Source organism: Prunus avium, chromosome 8, assembly GCF_965620075.1.
Source record: "Prunus avium chromosome 8, drPruAviu1.hap1.1, whole genome shotgun sequence".
NCBI classification, from domain to species: domain Eukaryota; kingdom Viridiplantae; phylum Streptophyta; class Magnoliopsida; order Rosales; family Rosaceae; genus Prunus; species Prunus avium.
In genome coordinates this window covers 29,602,361-29,613,859 of record NC_142291.1, presented here as the reverse complement: position 1 = coordinate 29,613,859, position 11,499 = coordinate 29,602,361, and the positions used below count along the sequence as shown (strand labels likewise).

The following is an 11,499-nucleotide window of genomic DNA, read 5'->3' as shown; positions in this document are numbered from 1 at the left end:
GTGCTTTAAATTGGGCAATCTGTCAGGTAAAAACAAAACCATGATACTGCATCTGATGTTTCACAGCATGAAGTTCCAATTCAAGCTCTTCTTCATGCAGCCGTTGTCGTTTAGCTTCTCCCTTAACAATATCAACCTAGGCAGGAGTCCATAGGTCGCGGTGATGATATGATAGATAATATACAGAACTAGAACAAGATTCATGTGACTTAATCGCAATCAAAGACATACCTTGTTTTCCAGCATGTCTACAGTACGTTCAAGCTCCTCAACAGACCTCTCTAAGAGCTTCACCTCTGCCTCTTTGTCGTCAGCATAGTTCTTTCTTAATTCAGCTATCTGAAAATTAGTACCGCAAACTAGAATCAGTATATGTAAATTTGAAGAAAAAGTAGTAAACTGTTTGTGCTGAACAAGCATGTACCTCTTGAGCTTCATTTGCAATTGCTTCAATTTCATCCACTCGTGCTTGTTCTCTTTCAAGCTTTTCCTTCAACTTAAGCATCTCAATGTGAAGAAGATCCTTTTCACTAGCAAGTTCATGCATATTGCTCCTCAAGGATTCATTCGAGTTATTCATTTGGTCAAGAGCATTACTCATTTCCAGGAGTTCCATTTTCAAGCTCTCAGTTATCTTCTGTCTCTCTGTCAACTCCTTCTCAACAGAATACTTTGCTTCCAAAGCATCTTCCATATGAGCTCTCAGCTCCAGGTTTTCACTGGACAGCAATTTTACAGACTCGCGCTCTTCCAATATACCCAACTCAAGAGTGGAGATTACGTTTGTTTTCTCCTCCAGTTGAGTTTCAAGCATTTGGCTGTTAGCAATGGCCTGACCAAGCTCGCATGATTTTGCTGAAAGCTCATCCTCTAAAGCCTCCAAAGAAGACAATATTTCCTCAATTTCATCTTGTTGATCCTTATTCTTAGATGCAGATTCCTGCAACATGCTCAGATCAAATAACAATCCTTTAAGAATGTCATCCTTCCTTAGCATGGCTCTCTAAGCAATCGACCTGCTCAATTAACTCAGATATTCTCTCTCCAGTTTCACATATTCCTTGAAACACATTTTGTCCACAATGATGAAACCTTCGCCCTTTAAAATATTACGTAATATGTTACTCACTGAATCCACAGTTTCCACTGAATCAATGCACTTCTTACTGTTCACATTTGACATGGTGAGGAATTCATCCTTGCTTTTCTTGAGAGACAAAAGTTCTTCCCTGAAGAGAACATTCTCTTCCTTCAGTGTATTAGTTTTGCTAAGACAGATCCGCAACTCCTGGCTTTTTGAGCATAGTTCTTCCATAATGGCCGACTCTGATTGTTTGAGTTCATACAGTGCAGCACTTTTCACCCTTAGATTAGTCTCCAGATTAGCAATGTGAATCTCCAACGAGATAATTTCATCTTGCAACCTGCAGTTTTCTTTATCAAAGACATTTATACGGCTTAATGAAGATGAAAATTCAGAATCCTTCACCTCCAAATTTTTAAGAGTCGTGCTGTTTTCTGGAAAAATGAAAAATGAAAAGAGGACAATAGAGACTCGGGTAATGGCCTAATAGTAATGGATAATGCTCTAAACTATTCTTATATATATCAAGGGTATAGCCGCCCGGCTATACTAGTTTTTAAAGAGAAAAATGGCGTATCGCCGCGCGGCTATACTATTATATGTATTAAAAGAAAGCCCTTCCGATTAGGCGCCCACCAGTCAAAATCGGTATAGCCGAACGGCTATACTAATTTTTTTTAGAAAATAGAAAAAATGGAGTATGGCCTATGAATAGAATATTTTAAAAGTAAAGCCGTTTGGCTATATGCTGTAAATTAGAATTGTGGGCTAATATTTTTGGAGTAGGATTAGCTTATAAAATTTGTACTAAGTTTAGTATTTTTAAAATTTTACACTTAGAGCCCAGCCTAGCCTGTACATGGATTCGTTCTTATTCAGGGTGCAAAGTGAGACTCAAATACATTTTCAGGAGGTATATAAAAAAAAAAAAGCCAAATATTAATACGGAGAGAGAAAATGGAATGGGAAAGTCAATAAAAAAATTAATTACAATATATCATTATATTAAAATATATATATATATATATAATTAGTTTATTTAATTTTAGCCATTCATTGTACTCTAATCTAATGGTTGAAAACTTGTGTCAAATAAAAGAAGGATAATTATCCTTGACAATTTGACATTTTGTCGTCCAAAATATCCAATAAGGCCTTGTTTCTTTATTGCCGATTCAAAGATTTTTGAATATTTTAACAGTATAGCCGAGCGGCTATACCCTTTAAATATATTCCAGACACGAAGCTTGCACTCGCAGAGTACGGAACTTGCACTCACAGTCGAGCCATTTCGCTTCTCTATCAACTCAAGCTTTGATTTGTTTTGTTTGGTTTCGGCTCCGGGTTCGGCAACGAAAAAAGACCGAAACCGCCTAGGCGCCCGCCTAGCGACCGCCTAGTCGCCTCGCGCTCGCCTAGCGACCGCCTAGCAACCGCCTAGCCATCTCGCGCCTTCCTAGCGACAGCCTAGCCGCCTCGAGCCCACCTAGCGACCGCCTAGGCCGATTTTTCGAACACTGCCATTGACTGAAAGTCTGAAACAACAATGGCGTCTTTCAGCGTCCTTTGGCTTCTTTTGCAGTCTATGCTTTCTCAACTGCTTCTGGTTTCATGTGTCCATGGCTCAAAATGTTACTACCGATCCATCTGAAGGTACTAGCCATCTTTCAGGTATAGCATAAATACGTTATGTGATGTGTACGCAATGATTGAATTGAGAATGCAGTGACGGCGTTGATCTCAATATTCAAGCAATGGGACATGCAAGCCCTGCCTATCAGTGGAGGAGAGCAATGCATTGGATTTGCCATCAATGGAAGCGAGTTTGAAAAGCCAGAGAATAATCCAGCCATCACTTGTGACTGTACTTATGACAAAAATACTATCCAAACTGTATGTTATTACCCTCCTCTCTCTCTCTCTCTCTCTCTCTCCATATTCTTTAGTCTTGTGTTGTTGACTGTAGCAAATCAATTAATTATCAAGTTTGGAAAACTAAGCAGAACATGCCTGATATATCAATTGTAATATTAAGTGCCTAACTGCTCAATCTTTTTTCTTTCCAGTCGAGTTCATGCTCTGAACAAACTAGGGGTGTTTCCAAAAGAATTTGAGGCTTTAAGATATTTGGCCGTTTTGTATAAAGTTTTTCCAACCCCCCTCTCTGTTGTTTGGTTTATCGCAGTCAACATTTTCATATAAAAGACACAGGTTTCTTACCGTTCAACATTGTCACGAATATTTTTTATGCTCAGAAATTAATAGCTGGTCATTGCATTTTGTTTCAATTCTTGTAGGAAACTTGATCTGAAGTATTTCACCGGTCCCCTACCAGCATTCATTGGCAATATGTCTGCGTTGACAGTATTGTAAGTAGTGAAACATAAACTCCCAAGTGAGTTATACCATATGGCCAAAGAAGCACATAGTACGTACTCTGTTTTTATCCTGAATTATAAACGGGTGCTAATATCTTTAATTGATATTTCCATTCAGGTCAATTGCCCACAATTCATTCTCTGGGCCCATCCCCAAGGAGCTTGGAAACCTTAAGGAGCTAACTATGCTGTAAGCAAAGAAAACTGGGAAATGCTCTATTGGGACATGTTAAATCTAGAACCCCCTATCATTTAATTCTATATCTCTTCAACATGACTTGTTGCAGGTCCTTTGGATCAAATAATTCCTCCGGAACACTCCCTCCAGAACTTGGTAACTTAGTCAATCTCGGGCTATTGTGAGTGCTTCATTTAACTCATCGAATTTGAATCACATGTTGCAATGTGTAATTATTTTCTCTTAAAGGAGCGGTTTATTTGTTAATTGATTATCGATGAGCAAGGAATGCGTTTATCGTATGAAATTGGTTGCAATCAGTTTATTATTTTCACAGTTACATGGACAGCTGTGGACTAGGTGGAGAAATTCCTTCAACATTTGCTAAGCTCATCAACATGCAAATCCTGTAAGTTTTTTGTTTATTCAGTACTTTGAGATTTCTATTCTGGGATGAGCTTACTATGAGTCAACTTTTTGAATTTTAGCTATGCATCAGACAATCCTTTGGCAGGAAAGATACCTTCTTTCATTGGGAATTGGAGAAAACTGACTTCTTTGTAAGTATGGCAAACTTTTAACCTTCTACAGTTTATGAAAGCAGATCTGCATGGCTGAGATGGGTCTTTTATTCACAAGCATCTCAAATGTTTTTGTAGGAGATTTCAAGGGAACTCTTTTGAAGGCCCAATACCAACCAGTTTTTCTCAACTGACTTCATTGGAATCTCTGTGAGGGCAAATGCTTAATACATTTTAAACTCTCTCTCTCTCTCTCTCTCTCTCTCTCTCTCTCTCTCTCTCTCTCTCTCCCCCCTCCATTTACTGGGCATCATTTATGTTTGTGTATGATAATGAAGGCGAATCAGTGATATATATATTATGTGAGCTCGTCTTGATTTCATAAGAAATTTGAAGAATAACTTAACTGATTTGTAAGTTAACACCTCATTCATTCACGCACTGTGATCAAACTTCGTTTTTCTTTTCAAATTGAAAATCTTACTCCATTTATTGTCCACTAATTTTTTTTTGGTGGTGTAACAGAGTTCTACGGAATACATTAATCAATGGTAGCATCCCTACTGATTTTGGAGAATATCAACGTTTGCAGATACTGTACGTTCCAGCAGATATATAAGCTTGAATCCCAAAGATACCAATTAATTTTCTTATCATTCTAATTGTTCCTTTAACTTGTAACTCATGTTGCAGGGATCTGGGTTTCAACAATTTAACAGGCGAACTCAATAGTTCTTTGTTCAACATGAGTTATGTTACATATTTGTAATAAGGCATGCCCTCATTATTCCCCTGTTCTGTACTTATGCCATTGAATTTCCTGCTCAGAAACTTAGTCGTTCATCTGACCTTTTTCTTGTTTCTTTGTTTCGTTGTTTCTTCTTTTTTTTTTTTTTTCTGGGTGCCTCCTATAATTGATATGGCCAGATTTCTTGGAAACAATAGTCTGTCTGAACCTCTTCCAAGCCAAAAGAGCAATCAACATCAGACCATGTAAGTCCTAATGTCATAAAAGTATGCTATATGTACTGGCAATGAAACCAGTACTCTGTGTGTGTGTGTGCGCGCGCATTCTGGCAGCCTTTTTCTTACTTAAATTCCTTTGAACTTTCATGCATTTTTGTGCCTTCTCATTCTGTATTGTTATGTGCAGAGATTTGTCTTACAACTATTTCTCTGGAAGCTTTCCCCCACGGGTAACCACAATATCGCAACTGTATGTCTCCTTTTTATCTTTCACCTTCATTTTTATGGTCCAAATCATCTTCATTGTGCATATATAAAACATGAATGAAATTCAATAAATTAGAAGGGATGGATTTGAAGTACTGGTATGTTAAGATCTTGAACACGAAATTTTCATCTTCATATGTGGATTGATTAATGATTTTATGCAGGAATTTAGTGGTCAACAACTTCACATTTGACAGTTCAAACATAACGTGAGTTGAATCGAAATACCCGTTTTTTTAGACGGATATTTCAAACATAAAGTGATTGCTATTACACTTTTGCAGTTTAATGGATTCTTCCACTACAGTTTAATGATTATAAATAATAATTTGTTCTCTGTGTTTACAGTCTTCTTGGATTGAATTGCCTCCAGAGGAATTTTCCATGCAATCGAAATACCCCACGATGTAATTTTCTTCTGTATTTCACTAGCATTTATTTCTTTAATGCAAGATCATGTTACCGCAATAGGCATTGCTTATCTCATTACGTATACATATTGTAGGAATGTCTTGATAAATCTAATAAGCATATCTTGTGCTATTAGATCAATTTGAAGTTTTTTCACTAATCATAGCTTGTGCTATTACATTGAATTGTACAGATACAAACTTCTCAATCAAGTGTGGAGGACCACAAATGAGAGGAAATGATGGCATATTGTATGAGGCTGAAGACTCAGCTCTTGGCCCAGCAACATTTAATGTAACCAGTACACAGAAATGGGCTGTTAGCAATGCAGGTTTTTCTGATAATTTGAATCAATCATTTGTGGAAACCACCCTTACGCAAGTCTCCGGTGCAGATTTGACACTAGAGCTTTTCTAGACTTCAAGAGTGTCCCCAGGTTCACTGAGATACTATGGCCTGGGTCTTCAGAATGGACCTTATACTGTAACATTGCAATTTGCAGAAACGGTTTTTGCTAGCCGCGATACACAAACTTCGCAAAGTCCAGGAAGGCGTGTATTTGATATCTATATTCAAGTAAGGCTGCTAATAAAGAAAAAAAAACTAAAGCTAATTAAAGTAAAGGCAACCTCATTAGACAGAATTATTTAACTATCTCTTCATTTGCTTCCTAGGGGAACCTCAGAAGGAAGGACTTTGACATATCGAAGGAGGCAGGTGGGGTTAACAGAGCAGTTGCGATACCCTTCAAGGTTAATGTGACAGAGAATTACCTAGATATTCGTGGAGATCCTCAGCGGGAGACAAAATTCTGATGACAACTTGGATCCTGAGAAGATTTATCTTCTTGAATGGGTAGGAAAACTTTGCCTAGCTACTTTTACTTTAGCATTGCTGTGAAAACTTCTTTATTTTTTTCCTTTTTGACCATGCCATGATGTTTGTTTTCAGGCATGGACTCTACATGAAAACGACCAGAATCTGAGGCTGGTGGATCCGAGATTGACAGAGCTTGATGGAAATGACGCAACTAGATTGATAAAAGCAGCTCTCCTCTGCACTCAGGCTTCACCAATGATGAGGCCATCGATGTCACGTGTGGTGGCAATACTTTCTGGAGATATTGAAACAAGCACTGTTATGTCAAAGCCAAGTTATTTGGCAGATTGGGATTTCAAAGATGTAACCACAAGTAGCTTTTTGGTGGATGATGATACCTCATCAACTGAGAGCAATGTTCTCCTCAACCATCAGCCTGAAGGGAGCACAACTGGTGCCAGCCCAGGGATTGACCCTGCCCCATCTCCGGTAAATGTGACTGGATCAATGCTCAATGGCATTATAGGAGAAGGAATGTGAGAAGTAAGAAGTTTCCATTGTCTTTCCCTTGCTGTAAATCTGCGACTCTCTCACTGCTAAAACTTTTCTACATTTTGTACTTGTCTTTGTGTCTTTCTGCCTTTAGTTTATGGGAATGATGATGTATATAGAAATAAGATACAATTCTATAGATATCTGGTTGCCTTAATCGGCCATTGAATAATAGAAAAATATATTATTATTATCAAACAAATAGATGGGTTTATCCTGTAGTACGCGTCCTGTAAATGTTGGCTAGGTAAGTGTCCTGTCGTAAGAGTAGTAGTTATGAAGCCTGTAGACCATCCCCAATTGGTAGAAAAAAACCGCAACCCCTTTTGGGGTTATCTTGCACTTGGAAGAAGAAGTAGAAAAAGGAATAAATATAGTGATAATTAATAAGTTTAGTGTTTGGATTTATGTATGTTGAATGAAGAAAAACGAATTATTGCTCAATAGAAACAATCTCGACCCTCAATTTCCATGATTTTTTCCGCAAGTCATTTAATAATTTCTCTGCTTAAGTTGCCAAACAATGAAAATATCAATTTCTCCTCTTCAATTCCTGACTTTTAAATCCTAAACCTCCAGGGCAGATTGGCACCAGACCATACAATACAATATACAAACATTTGCTCTTCTAGACAGAATCCAAAACCACAAGACCAGATTGGAGAAGCTTGAGTTGTTTGCTGGGCAGCTGATTAAGGAAAAAGAGAGGAGAAAAACTTGCTTCTTGCCAACAGTGGTTTTAAAGCAGACTTGTCCAACTTCGCCTAGCCGAACATCATCTGCCACAACCCTATCAACCATGTCATCTTCCTGTTAAGTTAATTAGTCTTAATTACTACATTAAGCATTCATAGCCGGTTGGGATGTATGAATTCCTTTAAAATTTTAATTTCCATAATTTACTTATTACTACTTAGCACATGTCCACATGGTGTTAAAAAAATCACAAAAATCATAACATGTGGCATGTCAAGGTGTTACAGTTACATCGAATAATTTCTTCTTATATGGGTTTTTTTTGTTTGTTGGTTTGGATTATGAGACTAGGCTATATGTTCTGATTTGCAGTTGGGCCTCGTGTATTCTTTTAGCTGTTGGGCTTCGTTCAGTGAACAAAAACCGAAGTCAAACGTACATCTTTGATTTTTTTTTTTTTATATATAAATGAAAACTAAATTTGAACTGAGTTGAATTGAACAGAGGAATATATAGTATTTGGGTTCGACTGTTCCAAATTTCACCCATTTTATCCCATGAAATACACTAATCCCCCAATTTTGAGCCCATTTAGGGCATTTCCACCACAGCCCCCAGCTCGGGCAAGGGGGGCCATAGGCTAAAGAATTAGTTTCCAACGGTACAAAACAGCCCTGGCAAGGCATGGGCTTCACAAGCCCTAGCAGACTCGAAGGCAAGAACAACCTAAGCTAGGGCCTAAGGCTTGTGATGTCAGCAACCAAATTTTAAAAAAATAATTTAAAAAAAACCAAAAATTTCAGATTTTTTTAATTTCTTATAATAATTAGCTTGCTATATTCTTCACTTCCCACACCAAAACTCTATACAAATTTCTCTCCTCATACTCATATGCCATGAAAATGGGTGGAAAACCAACAACAAAATTGCTAAGGCAAGCACTATTCATGTGGATGGTACCAACACTTGCCTCCCCTTACCTTTTGCCTTGGCAAATGAGTGGAAATGCTCTTAGCACCGGAACTAATTTATATTGCCAATTTCAGACCTAGCCTTAGATTTAAGTTAATTTAATCAAAATTGCTGTTAAAAATGACACATGAGGTACACGTGTAACCTACTTTGAGGGCAATTTGGCCCTTCTAACCTTTTCCCTCTCAAAACCCATAGTCCCCCTTTCCTTGAAAACTTGAAAAGCAAACTAGAAAAAGAAAAGGCCAAAAGTCACTTTTGGTCATTGTAGTTTGGCACTTCAACCACTTTTGACCATATAGTTTCAATTCCGTCAATTTTGCCGTTGTAGTTTCGTATTTGTAGCAATTCAAGGACATGTTAGTATTCTTGTCAATTTCTTTAACGATGCAAGGGGTAATTTCGTCAACCCCAAACCCTTGAGCGTAAAAGCTTGTTTGAAATTCGCCCCATTTCATATTCGGGCTTGAAATTCAACCACTAATCCCAATTTTTGAAGAACCCTAAATCCAAATGACCAATTTCAAGCCCTAATATGAAATTAGGGGAGTTTCAGACGAGATTTTATGCTCAAGGATATTGGGTTGACAAAAATTGCCCCTTGCATCATCAATGAAATTGACAGGAATACTAACTTGTCCTTGAATTGCTACAAATATGAAACTACAAGGTCAAAATTGACGGAATTGAAACTACAGGGTCAAAAGTGGTTGAAATGCCAAACTACAGGGACCAAAAGTGACTTTTAACCAAAAGAAAATGAAGTCTGCAGCCCACCTCGAGAAAATATGCAGAGAAATCAAGTTCCCCATTTGGTAACTCTATCTGTTCCAAAATACTCCAACTATTTGTGATTTGTGATTATTTTGTATATCAAAACCAGCTATGCCTGGTTGATGTGAAAACGGAAGAAAACTAATCCTCAATTAAACAAAACAAAGTGCAGTTTTATGCACTTTGATTTATGTTTGTTTTTGGCTTAAGAAAAATGTAAAACACCCATCTCAGTAAAACCAAATTCTAATAATGTTCGGAACTACAACTTTCTCAGCAGCCAAATAGATCCTTAACTTTATTTTGGATAGAATAGCTATGTAAGTTTTGAATTTTCTTTTTATTTGGGAAATGGGTTGAATTTCCTCCATCTGTTTTGTAGTTTGAGCGATTCAGCCTCAATTCGGCACTTGCAAATTCGCATTTTCTTCTTCTTTCTCTATTGTAATAAATGGGTTAAGAGGGAAAGGAAGATGGGGATTGGGAGAGAAAAGGGTTACAAGAAAATTACCCTTTTGCAACCAAACTTATCAGCGACCAATTATTTTTTGTCGCTAATAGGGTGATTTTGCCACCAAGTTTCCAGAGTTGGTCTCCCATAGTTTCTTAACATTTACAAATATCAAATTTCAACGGGGGAAGCTTTAGCGACCAAATCCGGTACTCACCAGAACCTATAGGCGACAAACCAATCTATTTGGTCGCCCAATCCTTTCTTCAGTTCGCGGAAAATTTTGGTATTTACGTGGGAACCCTTCTTTATAGGCGACCAACTAATTAACGTTAGGCCACAAAACCAATTGGTCGCGTAAAGGTTTTGGATACGAAAATAAATTTTCGTCGCCGTATACAGCCAAGAGCCTTAGGCAACCACTCTGGCAACGAAATAATTTCTTCGCTAAAGTGTTTGTGACGAAATTTAACCTTTTAGCAACCAAAGCTGGTGGTCGCCAAAATGATTTTTCCTTGTAGTGCAAACAAGTTTATGATCTTAAAATCACTCTTTGAAAACTCATGTTTTTAACAAGATTCGTAGTTTTTGAATTTACTTTTTTAAGTAAGATACCAAACAGGGCTTAAAGCTCCCGAAATGTTAAGGCTAATTTAATGATATGCCCCTTGAAGGTGTATTTGAGTCTCACTTTGCCCCTTGAAACTCATTTTGTCTCACTTTACTCATTTTTTTCACACATATTGGTCTCACTTTGTCTAGATTCTGGCAAGGCCAAAAATTTCCTATCAAAATATTAATTAAAAATTAAAAACTCAATTAATATACATTATGCTTTAAATATTTAATCTTATTTAAAATTGAGTTTTTAATTTTTAATTAATATTTTGACGAGAAATTGTTGGCTTCACAAGAATCGAGGCAAAGTGAGGGAAATATGTGTGGAAAAAGGGGTAAAGTGAGCCAAAATGAGTTTCAGGGGCAAGGACGGATTTAGGAAAGTGGGCTAATATTTTTCTTGGCTTTGGGGACTCAAAGTAAAATAATAATAATAATAATAATAATAATATAATAACATTTAAAATATTTCAAAACCAGAAAGTAACAAATAAAATAATAAAATAACATATTTTTTATAAAATAAAATAAAAATCTAAAACAAACCTTTCTCCTTATCTCAGAAATACTATGCAGCTAGAAGAAGCAATGCAAAGGCAATTCAACAGAAGCAATCCAAACTACAGAGGGACCAGACCAGCCACTATTTTTAACCTCAAGCCTTGGAATTTCAACTTCAAAACCACCTTAATTAGTTGATACTTGTAAAAATATTTAAAATAGAACCAAAGAAGAGGGGTTTACAGTTTATTTTGGCAAAAAAGGAAAGGGGGTTTACGACTACTAGGGAACATAGAGCATGAAGAAATTAT

At 37.1% G+C, this 11,499-nt stretch overlaps 1 pseudogene across 1 annotated transcript; it reads left to right on the top strand.

Moving 5' to 3' along the window:
- The first annotated feature begins 1,943 nt into the window (after positions 1 to 1,943).
- On the top strand, positions 1,944 to 7,382 carry LOC110762929 (uncharacterized; annotated as a pseudogene). The gene is made up of 21 exons (XR_015826361.1): positions 1,944 to 1,971; positions 2,645 to 2,737; positions 2,811 to 2,977; positions 3,071 to 3,108; positions 3,151 to 3,222; positions 3,382 to 3,453; positions 3,581 to 3,652; positions 3,750 to 3,821; positions 3,978 to 4,049; positions 4,129 to 4,200; positions 4,300 to 4,371; positions 4,500 to 4,574; positions 4,687 to 4,758; positions 4,855 to 4,926; positions 5,089 to 5,154; positions 5,315 to 5,377; positions 5,559 to 5,603; positions 5,743 to 5,801; positions 5,999 to 6,381; positions 6,480 to 6,660; positions 6,757 to 7,382. The product of XR_015826361.1 is annotated as an uncharacterized LOC110762929 (transcript).
- The last annotated feature ends 4,117 nt before the right edge of the window (positions 7,383 to 11,499 follow it).